Raw genomic sequence first — 22,792 nt, forward strand, 5'->3', positions numbered from 1 at the left:
TATCTTTGCTTGCTAGTTGTTCGATCTATGGCTATGTCGCGCTACCTACCACTTGTTATATCATGCCTCCCATATTGCCATGTCAAGCCTCTAACCCTCCTTCCTAGAAAACCGTTGTCTGGCTAAGTTACCGCTTTTGCTCAGCCCCTCTTATAGCGTTGTTAGTTGCAGGTGAAGCTGAAGTTTTTTCCATGTTGGAACATGGATATGTTGGGATATCACAATATCTCTTATTTTAATTAATGCATCTATATACTTGGTAAAGGGTGGAAGGCTCGGCCTTATGCCTGGTGTTTTGTTCCACTCTTGCCGCCCTAGTTTCTGTCATATCGGTGTTATGTTCCTTGATTTTGCGTTCCTTACGCGGTTGGGTGTTATGGGAACCCCTTGACAGTTTGCTTTGAATAAAACTCCTCCAGCAAGGCGCAACCTTGGTTTTACATTTGCCGAACAACCTAAGCCTTTTTCCCTTGGGTTTTCGGAGCCCGAGGGTCATCTTATTTTAACCCCCCCCCCAGGCCAGTGCTTCTCTAAGTGTTGGTCTGAACTACAGCACCGTGCGGGACCTTCCCTTGGCAACTTGGGTTATGTTGGTTCCTGTACACTTAGCTTATCCGGTGTGCCCTGAGAACGAGATATGTGCAGCTCCTATCGGGATTTGTCAGCACATCCAGGCGGTCTTGCTGGTCTTGTTTTATCATTGTCAAAATGTCTTGTAACTGAAATTCTGAGTCTGATCGAGTCTTCCTGGGAGAAGGAATATCCTTCATTGACCGTGAGAGCTTGTGATGGGCTAAGTTGGGACACCCCTGCAGGGTTCGAACTTTCGAAAGCCATACCCGCGGTTATGTGGCAGATGGGAATTTGTTAATGTCCGGTTGTAGAGAACTTGACACTTAACTTAATCAAAATTAATCAACCGCGTGTGTAGCCGTGATGGTCTCTTCTCGGCAGAGCCCGGGAAGTGAACACGATTCTTGGGTTATGATTGTGCGTAAGTAGTATTAGGATCACTTCTTGATCACTTCTAGACTCTCGACCGTGCATTGCTTCTCTTCTCTCTCTCTTTTGCGTATGTCAGCCACCATATATGCTAGTGCTTGCTGCAGCTCCACCTCACAACCTTCTCCTACCCATAAGCTTAAATAGTCTTGATCTCGCGGGTGTGAGATTGCTGAGTCCTCGTGACTCACATATACTTCCAAACAGTTGCAGGTGCCGATGATACCAGTGCAGGTGGCGCAACCGAGCTCAAGCGGGTGCTCGATGAAGATCTTGATCATTGTGTTGTGTCTTTTCCGGTTGATCAGTAGTGGAGCCCAGTTGGGATGATCGGGGATCTAGCATTTGGGGTTGTCTTCTTTTATTTTGGTTCCGTAGTCAGACCTTGATTGTACTCTGGATGATGTATCTTTAACTTGTTATTTGTGTGAAGTGCCAATTGTAAGCCAGCTCTTTATCCCTTTCTTATTCCGTACATGGGATTGTGTGAAGATTACCCCTCTTGCGACAAACCTACCATGCGGTTATGCCTCTAAGTTGTGCCCCGACACGTGGGAGATATAGCCGCATTGTGGGTGTTACACAATATATCTTAATGCTATGGTTGGGTTTTGTCTTAATGAACGTTAGTAGTTGCAGATGCTTGCTAATAGTTCCAATCATAAGTGCATAGAATTCCAAGTCAGGGATGACATGCTAGTAGTGGCCTTTCCCACATAAAACTTCCTATCGGTCTAGTAAAGTAGTCAATCACTTAGTGTCGGTGTACTAGAGTAGGGGTACCCTAGTATCCCGAACTTGTGCACGGGCAGTCGCAGCATCCCGCGGCAAGGCTTGCCAGGTGGGCGCCAAGGTCCTCCGTGGTTCCTTTGGAGCCATTCAAGGACAAAGTATCCAAGCCGAGGAGACAAGACCCCGGCAAGAGGAGCTTGCCGGGAAGGCCAACCAAGGCATCTCAAGGAACTTGCCGCGACGCGCCACGCGTCCCGGCAAGGCCCGGTGAGCGACAAGCTCCCGGACGCGACAAGACAACGACCGCGGCAAGGCGCTTGCCGCGGCAAGCCACCACTCTGTGCCCGCGCTCCAGCACATCCACCAACGTGTCGCTCTGGGACCCTTCCAGGCGTACGTAGCGGGGGGCTATGCAGCTAGCGGTGCATGGTGGCAAGCGGCACTGACAAGATTGCCATCGTGGCGAGCGGTGGCGTCCCTGACGGTCCCTTTTGCACTATTTAGGTGACGCAGACGGGCATTTAATGCCCTGGTCCCCTACCGTCAGGGTTAGGTACGATACACTGTAGCAAGTAGCTGTACCAATCGCAACACCTTTCCATTTTTACCCTTGTCTACGATGCCACCTGTCGGTGACCCCTTGAGCATATAAAAGGAGGCCCATGCGCAACGTAGGGGGGAGGCGGGAGGAAGAGAACACTCACAATCGGTCTCGTTGGCTATTGGGGTGTACTGTAGCACTCCACGCTCCCGAGGAAGAACTCAATACAAACCGCAAAGCAGGAGTAGGGTTTTACGCATCCGTGCGGCCTGAACCTGGGTAAACTGCTCGTTTGCTTCGCCTCGAGCCGCTCTTCGTGCGACCCTCGCCCCCGCCGAACCGAAAGGGACTCGGTCCGCTGGTCCCATAGGTGCTTGTGGATTAGTCCCTCGACATCTTTGGCGCGCCAGGTAGGGGCGTCGAGGTTGTGTGAACCAGATCCGGCGTTCACACGAGCTAGATCTTCATCATCTTCATCGACATGCCGCCGAAGAAGAAGGCTTCGGAGGCGGCTGCTCCGTCCGCGCCGAACCCACCACCGCCGGAACAAACGGTTGATGGGGCAGACGCCGCGGAAGAACGGGCGTCGACGAGGGAGCTCACGGTGCTGCCAGGTCCAAGGACAAGGCTGCGCTGCCCATCGGCGGCGTAGCCGGCTCCCACAACGACCGGGCGCACTCCAAGACCTCGGCGTCCGTACATGCACCGCGCCCATCTCAGGAGGCGCGGGACCGGCAGCGTCATGGTACTCACGGTAACATGCGTTTGCTGGACCAAGATCGAGCTGGTGGATCTAGGAGTGCTCAAGACCAGCATGCACGCCAACATGCTGGGACGAGCGAGGCACGGTCGCCTGGACGGGATACTGCTCCTTCTAACATAGTTAGAAGTCCGAGCATATCCCGCTCTTCGCACCGTTCGCCACCGCCACCCGCCACTACAGCAGAAGCTTTGGCGCGAGCTCAACTGCTCCTGGACTACCCTCCAATGGCAGACAAGATCGACGACTGGAGGGCCACCATTCAGAGTCTCATCGGCTTCGCCAACGGCGACACTCAACGGCAGCCGAGCACGTCGCAGCCGCGGCAAGTCAGCCAGGCACGAGCCGGTGGCGACAAGACTGGTGGGGGTGCAACCACTGTGCACTCTCCGCCCCGAAGGCCAAGATCGCCGACTCGCCGGATCCACCTCGACAGCGACTCCACTGCGTCATCAGATCCACGAGCTCGTCGCGATCAGTGCCAAGTTCTTCACGAACGACAGCAAGAAGACGCTCGTACTCGCATCGAGCGCCGAAGAGAAGCGCGACGTCAATTGGACCAGCGCGCTGGGCCCTCTGTCGACATGCATGCGCCAGGGGAACCAGGCGACTTGCCGTACGCGGTAGGTTGCCCTGCGTTTACTCGTGAGCTGCGGCAAGTCCAGTGGCCCAGCATGAAGAATTTCAAGCCAGACGTACCAGAGAAGTACGACGGCAAGTCGCATCCGTCGGAGTTCCTTAGCATCTACACCATCGCGGTGCAGGCTGCCGGGGGCGGGACGACAAGATCCTTGCCAACTACTTCCCGCTGGTGCTCAAGCCCAACGTCAGGTCCTGGCTCATGCACTTGCCGGACAACTCCATATCCTCCTGGGCAGACCTATGCCATCAGTTTGTCGGCGCCTTTACAGGCGGCCACAAACCTCATGGCCAAGAGAGTGACCTTCATCTGCTCGCCCAGAAGGAAGGAGAGCCCCTGCGCAAGTACATTCAGAGATTCAGCCGTGTACAGCACAACATCCCAGATGGCCACCCTGCCGCGGTCATCAGCGCGTTCCATCAGAACGTGCGTAACCGCAGGATGCGGGAGGAGATGGCGATGTGCAAGATCAGAGACGTCAGTGAGCTGTATGCCCTGGCCGACAAGTGTGCACGTGCTGAGGAAGGGAGGAAACTCCCCGGAGAGAATACAGGAGCAGGAGGATCTGACAGCAAGGATGCTGCCCCGGCAAAGAAAAACCGGCGGCAGAACAACAGGAAGAAGAAAGGCAAAGATGTGCTAGTCATTGAGCAGTCCGGCAACGAAGGTGGCGCCAAGAAAGCCCAAGCTGGTAGCTCCGGCAAGGAGATTGCCGCATGCACCAACTGCCAGACTGTGGCGGTCGCCGACAAGCAGGACGGCACCGACAAGCAGTACTGCAAGATCCACCGCACCAAGGGCCATGACCTCTAGAGCTGCAAGAAGGTCGAGCAGCTTGTCCAGCAGCAAAAGGCTGAATATGAGCGACGCGACAAGGAGAGGGCCCAAGGAGGCACTGGAGAATCCGGCAAGAAGCGCGCCGGCCGGGGAGGACGCCGCGGCAAGGCCAAGCAGCGGCAAGGAGACAGACCTCCCCGCGGCCGCGACAAGGATGAAGATGATGACGACGACGAAGACATGGATGGTGTCGAGACCAGTGAGCAGGAGTTCCAGAAAGAGGTCTTGTGCGTTGACGGCGGTGCTTCTCTGCATACTTCGCACCGCCAACTCAAGCAGTGGGTGCGGGAAGTCAATGCGGCGGAACCACCTATCGAGTCACGCAAGCTTCTGAAATGGTCCAGCACGCCTATCATCTTTGATATTGAGGACCACCCTGATCGCACAACTGCGGTCGGGTGCTTGCCGATGTTTGTTTCACCAACTATCTGCAACCTCAAGGTCACTAAGATGCTAGTTGACGGCGGGGCCGGCTTGAACCTGATCTCCTCCGCTGTACTCCAGAAACTCCAGATCCCTGACAGCGAGCTTGAAGAGACCGACACATTCCAAGGAATCAACCCGGGAAGAAGCAAGCCGAAGGGGAAGGTCACGTTGCCAGTAACATTTGGCAGCGAGGTGAACTTCAGGACTGAGAGGGTCACTTTTGACGTTGCCGATTTTCCATTGCCTTACAATGGGATACTCGGCCGTCCAGCACTCGCTAAGTTCATGGCAGCCTCCCACTACGCATACAACATGCTGAAGATGCCAGGACCGATAAGCGTCATCTCTGTCCCTGGCGACAAGAAGGATGCTCTTATCTGCGCCGACAAGATCTACCGGGAAGCGGCAGCCGCAACAGATCGCAAGTCACCTGTCGTTTAAGCTCCCGGGGGGAAAAAGAATACCAAGTCCGACAAGAGTTCTGATGCCCACTCTGGTAAGCGCACCTCTTCGGAGTGCTGCGCTGCCGTCGAGGACGCACCATCGAGCTCCACCGGCAAGTGTAAGAAGACAATGGCAGCTCCGCCAGAGACCAAGAAGGTGTCCGCCAAGGAGGACGGCACTGGTGATACCTTCACCAGCAGTGCCACTCTCGACCCTAAATAGGAAAGCACGCTCATTGCTTTCCTGCGGGCGAACGTCGACGTGTTTGCGTGGCAACCGTCTGACATCCCCGGTGTACCCAGGAAAGTAATTGAGCACCATCTTGCCGTTTGTCCTCATGCGCGGCCCGTCAAGCAGAAGGTCAGGAAGCAAGCAGTGGAGCGCCAAGAATTCATCGCAGAAGAGATCAAGAAGTTGGAAGCAGCAGGCCTTGTCAGAGGAGTGCTCCATCCTACGTGGTTGGCCAATCCTGTAGTCGTGCGCAAGGCGAACGGGAAATGGAGACTTTGTATCGACTTTACCGATTTTAACAAAGCTTGTCCCAAAGACCCATTTCCTTTGCCACGCATTAACCAGATTGTTGACTCCACGGCCGGATGTGACTTGCTTTCATTTCTTGACGCATACTCAGGATACCATCAGATCTTCATGGCAGAAGAGGATGAGGAGAAGACCACATTCATCACTCCATGTGGCACGTACTATTTCATACGGATGCCTTTCGGTTTAAAAAATGCTGGTTCCACATTTGCAAGGGTAGTCCACGTCGCTCTTGAGCCACAAATACACAGAAATGTGGAAGCCTACATGGATGACATAGTGGTCAAGAGCAAGGACAAGGCAACTCTGATTCAAGATTTAGACGAGACCTTTGCAAATCTGCGCAAGATCAGCCTCAAGCTCAACCCCGAGAAGTGTGTGTTTGGAGTCCCCTCCGGCAAGCTTCTCGGGTTCTTCGTCTCTCAGCGGGGAATCGAAGCCAATCCCGACAAGATCAAGGCCATTGAGCAGATTGAAGCACCAAAGCGCGTCAAGGATGTACAAAGACTCGCCGATTGCGTGGCTGCTCTCAGCAGGTTTATCTCTAGGTCTGCTGACCGCGCCCTGCCGTTTTTCAAAATATTGAAAAAGGCAGGTCCAATGAAATGGACTCCGGAAGCGGAGGCTGCGCTGCAAGACTTGAAGAGATACCTGTCCTCCACTCCAACACTTGTCGCACCTAAGCCACAAGAGAAGTTGCTGCTGTATATAGAGGCAACCAATCAAGTGGTTAGTGATGCGTTAGTAGCAGAGAGGGAGGCAGATGACGAGCCAGCAACCACGGTAGGCGCATCCAGTGACAAGTAGGGGGCTTCCCCGACAAGCTCTGGTCCCGACAAGGATGGATCTGCGCAGACGTGCGAGGAGATACAGAAGAGAATGGTACAGCGCCCAGTTTACTTTGTCAGTTCCCTTCTACAGGGGGCTAGGTCAAGGTACTCTGGCGTGCCGAAATTGCTTTTCGGCCTTCTCATGGCCTCGAGAAAGCTGCGCCATTACTTCCAAGCACATGAGATCACAGTTGTCACTCGTTTTCCGCTGAAGAGGATACTACAGAATCCAGAAGCGACAGGCAGGATTGTTGAGTGGGCACTGGAACTGTCAAGCTTTGGCCTCAAGTTTGAGAGTACTCAACTATCCAAAGCAGAGCATTGGCAGAATTCATAGCAGAATGGACGCCAACACCAGATGAAGAAATTCCAGAAACGAGCATCCCCATCGAGGAAGCAAGCAAAGAGTGGCTGATGTACTTTGATGGTGCCTTTTCACTGCAAGGCGCCGGCACTGGCGTGCTGCTTGTCGCACCCACCGGAGAGCACCTCAAGTACGTAGTCCAGATGCACTTTCCCAAGGACCAAGCAACAAACAATACTGCAGAGTATGAAGGCTTGCTTGCCGGTCTCAGGATCGCGGCAGACCTTGGGATCAAGAAGCTCATTGTCAGGGGTGACTCGCAGCTTGTCGTCCGCCAAGTGAACAAGAGCTATCAGAGTCCGTTGATGGAAGCCTACGTCGACGAAGTGAGAAAGCTAGAAGAGCACTTTGACGGCCTACAGATGGAGCATGTTCCAAGAGCTCAGAACGCCATTGCCGATGGCCTATCAAAGTGCGCCGCACTTAAGTTACCTGTGGAACCAGGGATCTTTGTGCTCAAGCTGACTCAATCGTCTGTAACGCCATCAACTGGACAGAGCAAGAAGAGGAAGTTGATTTCTGGTGACTATTTTCCGGCAGAGCTTCCCGAAGCCGCCGCCAAGAAGGTCCCCAAGATCAACGCCAAGAGCGCTGAGGAGCAGTCTGCTCCGACAAGGCCTAGGGTTTGTTCTGTTGAAGCAGAAGCTCCCGGCAAGTTTTGCTCCGGCAAGCTTGCCGGGGAATGTCAAGCTCCGGCAGAGCCGCAGGTTCTCGCCGTAGAAGCGGATGTTCCCGCAGCAGCAGATTTGCCTTTAGTCCTTGTTGTCGAGCCACAAGCTCCAGCATGGACACAGCAGATTGTCCGTTTCCTTCAGACAGGAGAACTTCCTGAAGAGCAAGAAGAAGCGGAAAGAGTAGCCCGGCAGTCAAGTATGTACCAGTTTGTCGACAACAAACTGTACAGAAGAAGACTCAACGGTGCGAAATTGAAGTGTATTCACCAGGAAGACGGACAAAAGCTGTTGGCAGAGATACATGGAGGCATATGTGGTCACCACATTGGCGCAAGAGCACTTGCCGGCAAAGCATTCCGGCAAGGTTTCTTTTGGCCGACAGCCCTCCAGGATGCAACTGCACAAGTAACCAAGTGTGAAGCGTGCCAGTTCCATTCCAAGCAGATACACCAACCAGCTCAAGCTCTCCAGACGATCCCTTTATCCTGGCCATTTTCGGTCTGGGGGCTCGACATCCTCGGCCCCTTTCCCCGAGCAGTCGGGGGCTTTGAGTACTTGTACGTTGCAATCGACAAGTTCACAAAGTGGCCGGAAGTGGAAGCAGTGAGGAAGGTGACAGCACAGTCAGCAGTCAAGTTCTTCAGGTCGATTGTTTGCCGCTTCAGGATCCCTAACAGGATAATCACCGACAATGATACGCAATTCACGAGCCGCTCCTTCATGCAGTACGTCCAAGATCTTGGCGACAAGGTCTGCTTCGCTTCTGTTGCTCACCCGAGAAGCCACGGTCAAGCGGAGAGGGAAAATGCTGAAGTGCTGCGTGGGCTCAAGACCAGGACTTTCGACAGGCTGCACAAGTGCGGAAGAAACTGGATCGAGGAGCTGTCGTTGGTTCTTTGGTCGATCAGGACGACGCCAAATCGAGCCACTGGCCAGACACCTTTCGCTCTAGTCTATGGAGCAGAGGCAGTTCTCCCCATGGAACTCGTATACGGGTCACCTCGAGTGCTCGCTTATGATGAGCTTGAGCAAGAGCAGCTGCGACAAGATGACGTGCTACTCCTTGAGGAAGACCGTCTTCAGGCTGCTGTACGAGCTGCTCGCTACCAGCAAGCTTTGTGCCGCTACCATAGCCGCAAAGTTAACGCCAGAAGTCTCGAGGAAGGCGACCTTGTTCTTCGGCGTGTTCAGTCCGCCAAGAATTCCAACAAGTTGACGCCGGAGTGGGAAGGCCCTTACCGGGTGAAACGAGTCACTAGGCCTGGCGCTGTCCGCCTTGAGACCGAAGATAGCATCCCGGTGAGCAATTCCTAGAACATTGAGCATCTTCGTAAGTTTTACCCGTAAGGCGCGGTTGCCGGAACCTGTTCTGGCAACCACCTTTTGTACAAGTCTTGCCGCTGTTGCATGTAATCCTTTGTACAAAGCCGGGCGCAGACCCCGTGCATAAGTAAAGCTCATATGCTCCACACATCTTGTCAATTTCATGCTTTCTATTTTTTGCATATGTGATCTGACACTTTGTGCAGGACCTACTCCCCGGTAAGCAATAACGAGCCGTAAGGCTCCTTATCTTTATTTTCTCCTCTTTCTTTTTTCTCAAGGAAAGGAAGGTTCCCTCGCCCACAAGTTTGCCGGGGGGGAAAGGAGAAGATAATAGTATGGACCAGACATCGTTCAAGAAAGTTTCGCCTTACCGGGAAGCAAGCAACAGAAAAGCTAAGTTGCCAAAGTTTGAGCAATCAGATTTTTTAAATTTTTAAGTTATCTCCCTTGAACGACCGCACTTTGTATGGAAAAACTGTGCGCGGAGGAACCAACTCGTAGCTAGTTGTGCCCTTACTTTGTTTCGAGTCCGCTCAACAACTTAAGTGAGCTGCGACTAGTTGCGACAAGGTTTCTTGTCGGTAGCGGCACCGCCAGCAGGCTGCTGACGTCCCGCACTCAGCGCTCGCGGCTAAGGTGCCTGCACCGGCAAGTTCCCTAAAAGCGTAGGGCAAAAACATACAAAGGGAGGAATCGAGTAAAGGGAATAACATTGCAATCATTACCCGGAATAGAGTTATATTACAAGGTAGCTTGTCGCGGCTCTAACAGATTGTTCTCATAACATGACCAGCGGCGACAAGAAAAGAAGAAAACGGGCGGCCTAGTCTACGCGATCGCCCTCAATCCTCTTGATCCCGCTCACCTTGTCCACAATGGGTGCGACAAGGGTCTTGAGCGCCTCCAGATCAGCATCCGGCGGCAGGGTCTTGAGGATGTTGGTGAGGTTGAGGCCCGGGTTGTGGAAGGCCACCTTCACCAACACCTTTTGAAGAGCTCCCGCGCAGATCTTGCGCGACTCGTCGGCCAGCTGCTTTGGGATCTTCTCCCGGAGCCGCTGGAGGGCCGTCGCCACGCCTTTGAAGAACAAGGTGAGCTTGGCGCTGGATTGGAGGTTCTCATCAGAGGGATACCCGAGATCCTCCACCCCCAGCTGCGCCAGCTCCCTGTTGATATCTGCGGCAGCTTTGATGAGACCCTCCGTCCAGTGCTCCACATTCTCCCTAAAAGCATTCTGGGCGGCGGCAGCACTCGCCAGCAGTGCCTTGTCGGCCTTGATCTCCTCCTTCAAGGCCACCTCCTGCTCCCTGGCGCCGTCCAGCGTCTTGGTCAAAGTGGTCAGCTTCAACTCAAGATCTGCGTTGGAGTCCTTGGCGGTGCTAAGCTCCTTGCCCTTCTCGGCGAGACGAACCTGCAGCTCTGAGTTGCTCTGGGCGTCCTTCTCCCGCTCACGCTTGAGCGCGGCAAGCTCTTCACCACTCGCCTTGAGGTCGGCCTCCAGCTGTGCCACCTTCGTCTCCAGCTCCTTCTTGGCGGCCTCGGCAACTGCGGCAACATCCTCTGCTTGCTTAAGGGCTCCGCCGAATTTTTGCTCACGCGCGGCAAGCTCCTCCTCGTGGTTGTCGAGGTTAACTTTCCGCTGCACCAGCTCGCCCTCCTGCGCAGACAGCTCCTCAGCGGCAAGCCGCTGTTGCTCTTCAACTTCGGCCTTCTCGAGGAAGAAGGCCTTCTACTCTTCAGCGAGTTGCTCCCGCTCCTCTGCCAGGGACCGGAGAGCTTCCTGGTTGAGACCCCGGTGCTCCTCCACACGCTTCTTGATGTCCGCTCCCGCCTTCGCGACAAGCGCCTCGCGGCATTCCATCTTGGCTTGCCGCACGCGGTAGAGCGACAACAGCTTTGCAGCAGCCGCTCCTCCTCAGGCTCGCCGCTGCTGCTGCTCAGCGCATCAACTAGCGTCAGCCCAGCGGAGGCGAGCACCACTCCATCAAAGCTCTCTCCCTTGACCGGCGCCCTGGAGCTTGACGCCCAGGGGAGGTTGATGAAGACGCCATCGTCGGCCCTCAAGTAGACGCCTGGCTAGGGCTCTTCGGAGCCTGGTGCTGCGGCAGCGGCGGACGGGTCGGCGGTCGACGTAGCGCCTGGCGCTCCTGCGGCCTCAGGGCCGTCAGTGCGATCGCCAGACCCCTCGCCAGCTGCTGCGGCGGCAGCTTTGGCGGCCTCGTCGCCGGCGGGATCATCAGCGCCGGCTGCTTCTTCAGTGGCAGCGGCATCGTCGGCAGCAACCTCGGTCTCCATCGGCTCCGCAGCAGATGTGTCTGATGGCCAGAAAAGTGAGAAAAGTCAAGCAAATACCCAAAAAGAAGAAGAACCCAAGGGAAGCTTTGAATAGAAGATTACATGTACTGGGTTCGGCAGTCGTAGTCTCCGCCGCCGGGGGGACGCTGGTGCTGTCCCTTGCCGGAGAACTCTCCCTTGCCGGAGGACTCTCCCTTGGCATTTCGGGGGCGGCCTCCGGGCGCTCCTGGTGGGGCTGCTCTGCTCCTACACAAACCAACAGTCAGATGTCAGCAAAGAAAGAGTATCCATGTGCGCCTAACAGTGGAAAGCGAACCATATACTTACGCTGGGGGCTGCTCTGGAGAACAGTTGCCGGGTCCGGCAAGGTTGTCTTGGACGCACCCCCTGCTATCGCGGTGGGTTCGTCCTCGATGACAATCACCGGGACCTTGGCTCTCTTCGCTGCTCTCTGGGCCAGAGTCCTAAAAAGGAATAAGTTCAGAGTAAAGCAAATGAGATACAAGACAAAACAACAAGAATTGAAGAACTACAAGTACAACAAGAGAATCTTACTCTTCTTCTTCCTCGTTGGGGCTGAACCCGAAGAAGTCGAAGTCCGGCTCACGTCCGGCGCGAGGAGGCAGAGGAGTAGTTTCCCTTGTCCGCTTGGCGGGAACAATGGCGGTGGTCTGAGATGACCCCGCTCCGGCTGCCGCCGCGCGTGAGAAGCGGCAGGAGCAGAAGCGGTGGTCCGGGTGGACCTCGCTCCAGTTGCGGCAGCAGCATGAGGTGCTCCCGCCGCAACAGTGCTTGCCGCGGTGGAGCGTGTCGCGCGGCGCGGCGACTCTTGACTCGCTCGCCGCCCCGCTACGTCCCCGGCCTTGCGGAGACGCCTTCTTGGTGGGGATGGAGGCTCTGCTTGCGGCGAGCTGCCTGAAGATGAGGAGGAAGAGGAGTTGATCTCCAGTGAGCCGCTCGTATCCTCGGCAGGCTCGCTCGACTCGATGTCATGCCCGGCAAGCTCTTTCTCGCCGACGAGCTGCTCTCGCTCGGCACGGCTTGCCGCCTCTGCTGCCTCTGCCTCCTCCACGGTGAATCCAAATTCACCCACGGCTGCGGCTGCCGCCGCCTCTTCCAGCCTAGTGGCGATGCGTGTCATCTCCGCATCGGTGGTGTCGCGGGTGAGGCTATTCTTTTCGTTGGAGCGGACCGGCACTTCTACCAAGCCGTCAAAGAACTCCTGCACGATGTCGTCTGCAGGCTCTTGCCAAGTTGGGACAATTCCATGCGAATCGCACAGCGGCATCATTGCACGGATGCGGTCGAGCGCGGAGTTGTTGCACAGCGGAACGACACCCTTCGGCAACCTGAACACTTCGGGGTGTTGAGGGTCATACTTGAACAGCTCCTGGAGCATCGCGTTAAGTTCCAGAACAGTGAAGTTGAAGTTGGGGCCCGGACGCAGCCTCATGATATCCGCCGCATTCTTGAATTCCCAGGCGGGTCTCCTCCGTTCCTGCAGGGGGGCGATGCGGCGGCGAAGAAAATCTGCGCCAACAGCGCCTACAGTGAGGCCGGCAAGCCTGAGGCGTTGGATCCGGGTGACGGCAATCTTCAGCCTATCATCTTCCGGGGCCACGTCACTCCAATCGCTGCCGCGTGCTACTGGGGCTTGGCGCCGGGCGGTAAACGACTGCGGGTTCTCCTCGACAATCCAGCACCAGTCTGCTCTCCATTCCTCCCACTTGCCGCGGAACTCTCCCTCTAGATAAGTGTCCTTCTTGCCGGCCCTCGAGATCCAGGCGATTCCGCCGGATAAAGGCTCTCCTCTCTCTACTCGGGGCATAAAGAAGTGGTGAAAAAGGGCTACATTGGGATAGACTCCAAAGTTTTCAAAGAGATGTGCGAAAACTGCCATGGTCAGAACAGCATTGGGGGTGAAGTCAAGGAGGCGGAACCCGTAGGTGTTCATAATATCGCAGAAAAACTCAGAGAAAGGCGGGCAGAGCCCGCAGTAGAAGAACAAGGCGAAGAAAGGATATCCATTTGGAGCCATTTTCCAAGCGGCGGCTGGAAGTACCTTCGTGCGCGGATGCGCTCGCGTCTCCGTCGACCAGAAGAGGTAGTAATTCTCCCTCAGCTCCCTCACGGCGAGCTTGGGGGGGGAAGATTGCCCTCTCCTTTTGCAGTGCCTCAAGCTGCTGCGCCTCGGTCGACTTCACAGCCTTCCCTTTGTCTGCTCTCGGAGCCATGGCGGAAGTGGTGGAGGAGGTCGACGGCGTTGGTGGTGCTGGTGGCGATGGGGGGCGGGGCGTTGCTCTCTTTCAGCTTTGGGAAGACGAGGGAGCGGCGGAGGTTTCCGAGATTGGAGTAGCAACCGGCGAATGGGCGAACTACCCCTGTTTCCCATGCTTATAAAGAGGGAGGGGGCAGACGTTCCGCCTTTCCGAATAAAGAAACCACCCACGGTCTCTCCCACGACGCCGCATTTAACGCGTGACGTTCGGGGAGGGCGCGGTGGATACGGGGAGAGATACGACGTAACCCAGGCCGCGTGTGCCCGTGCCCTGTTTTGGGCCTGGCCCAACAGCGCTCGGCACCGTGTATGGCCCAGGCCCGGGGGCTCCTGTCGGTGTACTAGAGTAGGGGTACCCTAATATCCCGAACTTGTGCACGGGCAGTCGCAGCATCCTGCGGCAAGGCTTGCCGGGTGACCGCCAAGGTCCTCTGTGGTTCCTTTGGAGCCATTCAAGGACAAAGTATCCAAGCCGAGGAGACAAGACCCCGGCAAGAGGAGCTTGCCGGGAAGGCCAACCAAGGCATCTCAAGGAACTTGCCGCGACGCGCCACGCGTCCCGGCAAGGCCCGGTGAGCGACAAGCTCCCGGACGCGACAAGACAACGACCTCGGCAAGGCGCTTGCCGCGGCAAGCCACCACTCTGTGCCCGCGCTCCAGCACATCCACCAACGTGTCGCTCTGGGACCCTTCCAAGCGTGCGTGGCGGGGGGCTGTGCAGCCAGCGGTGCGCGGTGGAAAGCGGCACTGACAAGATTTCCATCGTGGCGAGCGGTGGCGTCCCTGACGGTCCCTTTTGCACTATTTAGGCGATGCAGACGGGCATTTAATGCCCTAGTCCCCTGCCGTCAGGGTTAGGTACGATACACTGTAGCAGGTAGCTGTACCAATCGCAACACCTTTCCATTTTTACCCTTGTCTACGTTGCCACCTGTCGGTGACCCCTTGAGCATATAAAAGGAGGCCCATGCGCAACGTAGGGGGGAGGCGGGAGGAAGAGAACACTCACGCTCGGTCTCGTTGGCTGTTGGGGTGTACTATAGCACTCCGCGCTCCTGGGCAAGAACTCAATACAAACCGCAAAGCAGGAGTAGGGTTTTACGCATCCGTGCGGCCCGAACCTAGGTAAACTGCTCGTGTGCTTCGCCTCGATCCGCTCTTCGTGCGACCCTCGCCCCCGCCGAACCGAAAGGGACTCGGTCCGCCGGTCCCATAGGTGCTCGTGGATTAGTCCCCCGACACTTAGGGACAATTTCGCAACTCCTACCACCACTTTTCCACACTCGCTATACTAACTTTATTGCTTCTTTAGCTAAAATAGCCCCTAGTTTTTATTTACGTGCTCTTTATATTCTTGCAAACCTATCCCGTTACACCTACAAAGTACTTCTAGTTCCATACTTGTTCTAGGTAAAGCAAATGTTAAGCGTGCGTAGAGTTGTATCGGTGGTCGATAGAACTTGAGGGAATATTTGTTCTACCTTTAGCTCCTCGTTGGGTTCGACACTCTTACTTATTGAAAGACGCTACAATTGATCCCCTATACTTGTGGGTTATCAAGACTACTCCTTCACCACCTGGGTATGTCTCTCTTCTCTCTCTCGTGCTATGACTTGGAATGAAGGATTTTTACCCGGAGGTTGATTTGAGTCATTTATTCCTCTTGTAGCTCCCTAAGACCATCAGTGCAACAAATGGAGCGGGGTGGCTGAAGATCTGTCTGATCGTTGTCACCATCAATCTCCATGCGTGAAGTTACTTGCGTTTGATTCTGTGGACACTGGGAGGAAGTTTCTGGCATGTGCAGACAAGGTTAGACCCTCTTTCGTTGTTACAAATCATTTGTTAGATGTGATTCAAACACTGTCACGGTCCCAACCCATTCATACCACACCTTTAACCAAACGCATCCTAAGATAGTGTCACAGTTTGTACCTAGTATCTTAAATTGTTGCCATCTCATCAGCGGTGCCATTAGAAAATTATTTGGCACCACTTCAGCAGTTTGTGCAGCCAACTTTGGTCCACACATCCGAGCAGCCAAGCAGTAAAATACTAAATCTTTATGGCATGAAGGAACTGGGCATCGGAGTAACTACGTGCTCCGGAGTCCGGGTCCCTGACTTTTTTCCGCTGCATCGGCTCGCCAGTTCAGGGCACCGGTGCGAGATGTAGCAACAGTTGTCTTTACACCAGTTTTGGCATACATAGTGGACGGCCTTAGTTCTATTAGTTCTATGTTACTAAGTTTGTGCATGTACACACCTGTTAGTATCAAATTGCTATCATCCAAACACTGTCGCTATGCTATTGCAGTTATATTTACCTTCCTCATAAAATGTTCAATTTCTTATTTATTGTACATGAGTAAGAACTTGTAGCATCGTTGTAGTTAATTATAGCTTCTGATGTTCCAGAATTTGATTGTTGACTCAGTACCAATTATTTCATTTGCACATTGATCTTTTTGAGAAGATATGTCATAGTTAACATGTTTCTTCAGTTTTTCAAAATAACCATTGGTGATTTTCTATGTTGCTATAAACCCATTTCCCCTACAATTGTTATCGATATAGTTTTAAATATTATAGGATGAACGGAAGTGTTCTTACTTGGAGTGGGTTGATCAAGAGTGGCCACAGTCTTTGAAGATGTGCCTAACGAAGCTCTGGAGCATGTATGAGGAAGTGAACACAGCTAGGCTTAGAAAAAGTCTTGTCAATGTTGAAGCATATTTCAACATGCGGGATAAAAAGTTGAATATGGAGAATGAGCTCAAATTTTTTTAAAGACTTTGCTAAGATGGTGTTGGCAAAGGAGGAGGCACTTTCCCAGTTGGCCCATGCAAAACGGGTTCTTACTGAACTGAAAGCAGAGGTGGCTAAGACGAGCCTGGATGATCTCGATTAGGGAAATGAATATATTGTTCTTATGAAGTTGAACTAGCTATATGTTGTACTGTGTTGTTTTCATGGAGCTACTGTACTATGATGTTATAATATATTTATGTGCCTGATATGAAATTGGCAAACAGCTATTCGATATGAAATGTGAATTTGCATAATACTAGAATTATAAATTGTAAACTAATAAACCTGCTAAATGTGTCATGGACCTTTGCAAACGGTTCTAGCAGTAAAAGTGGTTGCGATGGATTGCCCAATGCCACACAGTTTTCTTCATCAAATCGTGTGTGATATAGTTGATAAAAGCAAAAGTTAACCAAGGAAGACCGTGTGTGATAGTTACACCTTTCACACATGAGCCTACACATAAAACTGTGTGGGATTTACGTGCAAATGGAAACGTTTTGCCTGGATTTACTGTGTGGGATGTACATAAGAACGGAAACGTATTCCTCGGATTGACTGTGTGTGATATACATACGAATGGAAATGTTTTTCTAGGATTCACCGTGTGGGATGTACATACCTATGGAAAATATTTTCTCGGATTACCGTGTGGGATGTATATACCTACGGAAATGATTTCTGGGATTCACCGTGTGGGATGTACATACCTACGGGAAATGATTTCTGGGATTCACCGTGTGGGATGTACATACCTACGGAAATGATTGGGTTTTGATGCCTCGCCCGATCACACACGGCCCCAGCCTGGGTCCCAGGAGGGCCTATCCCTGATGATTTTTGGATTGTGTGTGAAGGACACCGTATTGCACACACTCACTTGGCGACGGTTCCATATGCCGTCATGGAAAGGGGTAAAAACTGTTTGTTTAGGACCGACACGCACCAGTGATTGCACATCCCGGTACACCGCCAGAGGCATTCACATAGAGTCATATTTTGTTCTAAGTATCGAGTTGTAATTCTTGAGTTGTAAGTAAATATAAGTGTGATGATCTTCATTATTAGAGCATTGTCCCATGTGAGGAAAGGATGATGGAGACTATGATTCCCCCACAAGTCGGGATGAGACTCCGGATGAAAAAAAGAGGCCATAAAAAAGAGAAGGCCCAAATAAAAAAATAAAAAATAAAAAAGAAATAAATGAGAGAAAAAGAGAGAAGGGGCAATGTTACTATCCTTTTTCCACACTTGTGCTTCAAAGTAGCACCATGATCTTCATGATAGAGAGTCTCTTATGTTGTCACTTTCATATACTAGTGGGAATTTTACATTATAGAACTTGGCTAGTATATTCCAATGATGGGCTTCCTCAAATTTCCCTAGGTCTTCGTGAGAAAGCAATTTGGATGCACACCCACATAGTTTCTTTTGTTGAGCTTTCATACACTTATAGCTCTAGTGCATCCGTTGCATGGCAATCCCTACTCACTCACATTGATATCTATCGATGGGCATCTCCATAGCCAATTGATACGCCTAGTTGATGCGAGACTATCTTCCTCCCTTTTGTCTTCTCCACAACCACCATTCTATTCCACTATAATGTTATGTCCATGGTTTGTTCTCATATATTGTGTAAAAGTTGAAAAAGTTTGAAAAGGCTAAGTATGAAACAATTGCTTGGCTTGTCATCGGGGTTGTGCATGATGGGAGCATTTTGTGTGATGGAGATGAAGCATGGCCAAACTATATGATTTTGTAGGGATGAGCTTTCTTTGGCTATGTTATTTTGAAAATACATAATTGCTTGGTTAGTATGCTTGAAGTGTTATTATTTTTATGTCAATGCTAAAATTTTGTCTTGAATCTTTTGGATCTGAAAATTTTGTAGGGATCTGTTTTATCATTTACCTACTCGAGGACGAGCAGGAATTAAGCTTGGGGATGCTTGATACATATCCAACGTATCTATAATTTGATTTTTCCATGCTATTATATTATCTATTTTGGATGTTTAATGGGCTTTAATATGCACTTCTATATTATTTTTGGGACAAACCTATTAACCAGAGGCCCAGTGCCAGTTTTTGTTTTTTTTGCCTATTTTAGTGTTTCACAGAAAAGGAATATCAAACGGAATCCAAATGGGATGAAACCTACGCGAGGATCTTTCTTGGAACAAACGCAAACCAGGAGACTTGGAGTTGAAGTTTGGAACTCTCCGAAGCTTCCATGAGGCGGGAGGGTGTGCCCAGGGGGGTTGGCGCGCCCCCGCCCTCGTGGGCCCCACGGAGCTCCATCGACGTACTTCTTTCGCCTATATATACTCTTATACCCTAAAAACATCAGGGGAGCCACGAAACCACTTTTCCACCGCTGCAACCTTCTGTACCCGTGAGATCCCATCTGGGGCCTTTTCCGGCGATCTGTCAGAGGGGGATCCGATCACAGAGGGCTTCTACATTGATACGTCTCCAACGTATCTATAATTTTTGATTGTTCCATGCTATTATATTATCTGTTTTGGATGCTTAATGGGCTTATTTATACACTTTTATATTATTTTTGGGACTAACCTACTAACCCAAGGCCTAGTGCAAATTGTTGTTTTTTTGCCTATTTCAGTTTTTCGCGGAGAAAGAATATCAAACAGAAACCAAACGGAATGAAACCTTCAGGAGAGTTATTTTTGGAACAAACTTGATCTAGGGACTTGCAGTAGATGTCAAGAAAGAAGCAAGGCGGCCACAAGGCAGGGAGGCGCGCCCCCACCCTCATGGGCCCCTCGCAGCTCCGCCGACCTACTTCTTCCTCCTATATATATCCATATGCCCCGAAAACATGCAGGAGCACCACGAAACCCTATTTCCACCGCCGCAACCTTCTGTACCCAAGAGATTCCATCTTGGGGCCATTTACGGAGCTCCGTTGGAGGGGAAATCGATCATGGAGGGCTTCTACATCAACACCATATCCTCTCCGATGATGTGTGAGTAGTTTACCACAGACCTTCGGGTGCATAGTTATTAGCTTGATGGCTTCTTCTCTCTCTTTGGATCTCAATACAAATTTCTCCTCAATCTTCTTGGAGATCTATTCGATGTAACTCTTTTTGCGGTGTGTTTGTCGAGATCCGATGAATTGTGGGTTTATGATCAAGTTTATCTATGAACAATATTTGATTCTTCTCTGAAATCTTTTATGTATGATTGGTTATCTTTGCAAGTCTCTTTGAATTATCAGTTTGGTTTGGCCTACTAGATTGATCTTTCTTGCAATGGGAGAAGTGCTTAGCTTTGGTTCAATCTTGTGGTGTCCTTTCCCAATGACAGCAGGGGCAGCAAGGCACGTATTGTATTGTTGCCATCAAGGATAAAAAGATGGGGTTTATATCATATTGCTTGAGTTTATCCCTCTACATCATACCATCTTTCCTAATGCGTTACTCTGTTCTTATGAACTTAATACTCTAGATGCATGCTGGATAGCGGTCGATGTGTGGAGTAATAGTAGTAGATGCAGAATCATTTCGGTCTGCTTGTCGTGGACGTGATGCCTATACACATGATCATGCCTAGATATTCTCATAATTATGCATGTTTCTATCAATTGCTTGACGGTAATTTGTTCACCCACCGTAATACTTATGCTATCTTCAAAGAAGCCACTAGTGAAATGTATGGCCCTGGGTCTATCTTTTATCATATAAGTTTCCAATCTATTTTACTTTGCAATCTTTACTTTCAATATATATCATAAAAATACCAAAAATATTTATCTTATTATCTCTATCAGATCTCACTCTTGTAAGTGTCCATGAAGGGATTGACAACCCCTTTATCGTGTTGGTTGCGAGGTTCTTATTTGTTTGTGTAAGTACGAGGGACTTGCGTGTAGTCTCCTACTGGATTGATACCTTGCTTCTAAAAAGCTGAGGGAAGTACTTACGCTACTTTGCTGCATCACCCTTTCCTCTTCAAGGGAAAACCAACGCAGTGCTCAAGAGGTAGCAAGAAGGATTTCTGGAGCCGTTGCCGGGGAGATCTACGCACAAGTCAAGAGATACCAAGTACCCATCACAAACTCTTACCCCTCGCATTACATTATTTGCCATTTGCCTCTTGTTTTCCTCTCCCCCACTTCACCCTTGCCGTTTTATTCGCCCTCTTTTTCTGTTCACCTCTTTTTCGCTCGCTTCTTGTGTCGCCGTGTGTCGTGGAATTGTCATGGCAGATGTCCTAGTGAAAGGACTTAGTCGTTGAGCCATCACAACAAGGAAGCTTAAAGGGGTTAAATCGGGACAAAGGACAGGAGAGGTTTATACTGGTTCGGCCCCTTGCGGTGAAGGTAAAGCCTAGTACAGTTGATGTGGTACTGCTAGGTTTCTATGACCAAGGAGCAAATACGCTAGCTTGGCTCTCGATCTGTTGTTTTCTTGCCCTAAGCCGCCGCCGGGTCGTCCCCTTATATACACGGGTTGACGCCCTACAGCCTACAGAGTCCCGGCCAGCTCATAAAACGTGTCTGGCCCGGTGACATCTCTTACATACCTTGTATTACAAGTCTATTCATACATGGCGGTTTATACTTGCGGGCCTTATGCCGCCTCTGGGCTTGGGCCTATTAAAAGCCTTATTGTAAACTATCACCTTGTATACTCTTCGGGCTTCATTCACGTAGCCCACCATTGTGGTTGACTCGGCCCCTCCTGGGCGGGTCATACCTGGTAGTCATATCCCCAACATTAGGCCCCAGGTTGATTTGAACTTTGTTCATGTCAATCTTCAACACTTAGAAAAAATCCATCTTCCACTACTTGTAAAAGCTCTGTAACCCGCCATGACGTCACCTTCAGAAAATTTGGAAACCCGCCACGACGTTATCTTTAATGGATCCTTATCTTAAATGCCTTCCGGAAATCGAGGCATCTAATTAGCTGGATAATCATCATTTTGGCCTTCCTCGTTTTTCGCGCCTGCCTGTTCACCTATCTCCTTATAAATAGGCACAACTAGTCTTCCTCATTCTTCTTCTTCCCTCTCTTGCAACCCCTCTATCGCTTGTACTCCGCTGCCGTCGTAACGCTCACCGTCGTCCTCCACCTTGGCCGCTGCATCAACCTGAGCTTGTCCCGAGAACGGCGGTAATCCTCCATAGTAGAACTGCGTCCGTAAGTTCTTGCTTTTCCGCACCTTAGATCCGCATTAGGGTTTGCAAGTTCTTCTTGTGTTCTTCGCTGTTCATCACAGATTCTTCATAGTTTCTCCACCGCATCCTTTTTTGATCTAAAAGAAGTATATAACTCATGCGGTAGCCATTTCACATCCATTTTAGATGCTAGTAGATCCCCTTAGAACTGATGAAACTTGTGTGCACTGGTTTTTTAGGTCTATATTTATTTTTCTTTTTTAAACAATTTTGATCCAAAATAATAGCAATAGCCTGTGAAACTTGTTCATCTCAGTACTTAGCCAACTTTTTGTCGCTGGTAACCTTTGAATACCTTTAGTCATGGCGGCTTATCATGCCGGCTCATTTTTCCTTCATATATCATTAGCCCTTACTTAAGCCGCCATTATGCATCTGTATTGCAGACATTAACCTATGATTCCACCATTTAACTTAAACTGGCAAGTTACCGGAGAAGAGCATTATGTCTTATCGCGCCCCTGACCCGTCCGAAGAAAAACCTCAGCCCAAGGATGGTGAAGTCATCGTCTTTACTAATCATATGAACCGGGGTTTTTCACCGCCCGGCTCAAAATTCTTCAGAGATGTTCTGCACTTTTTCAAGCTTCATCCACAAGATCTTGGGCCCAATTCCATATCAAATATCTGCAATTTCCAGGTTCTCTACGAGGTTTATCTTCAAGAAGAACCTACCGTTGAACTCTTCAGAGAGTATTTCTACTTGAACCGCCAGAATGAATAAACTAACGGCCCCATCTTAGAACTTGGTGGTATTTCGATTCAACGCCGACGGGATGCTATCTTTCCTTTAGTAGTCTTGCCAAGCCATCCCGAGGATTGGAATCAAACTTTGTTTTACTGCAAAGATACGTCGCCAGCTGACGAAAAACCAATGTCGGGTTATCGCACGGAGTGCCTTGAAGCTAAGTTTTCACTCCCTGACAAGCTTTCTGCCGCTAAACGTAAGAAGCTCATCCCAACCATCAAAAGGGTTTAAGCTTTGCTGGGAAACAACTTAACTAGTGTTGACTTGATCCGCTGTTGGATCACATGGCGGATCATCCCTGAGCCGCCGGTCTGACTTAATGTACAATTACACT

This window comes from Triticum dicoccoides, chromosome 7A, assembly GCF_002162155.2.
Source record: "Triticum dicoccoides isolate Atlit2015 ecotype Zavitan chromosome 7A, WEW_v2.0, whole genome shotgun sequence".
NCBI classification, from domain to species: domain Eukaryota; kingdom Viridiplantae; phylum Streptophyta; class Magnoliopsida; order Poales; family Poaceae; genus Triticum; species Triticum dicoccoides.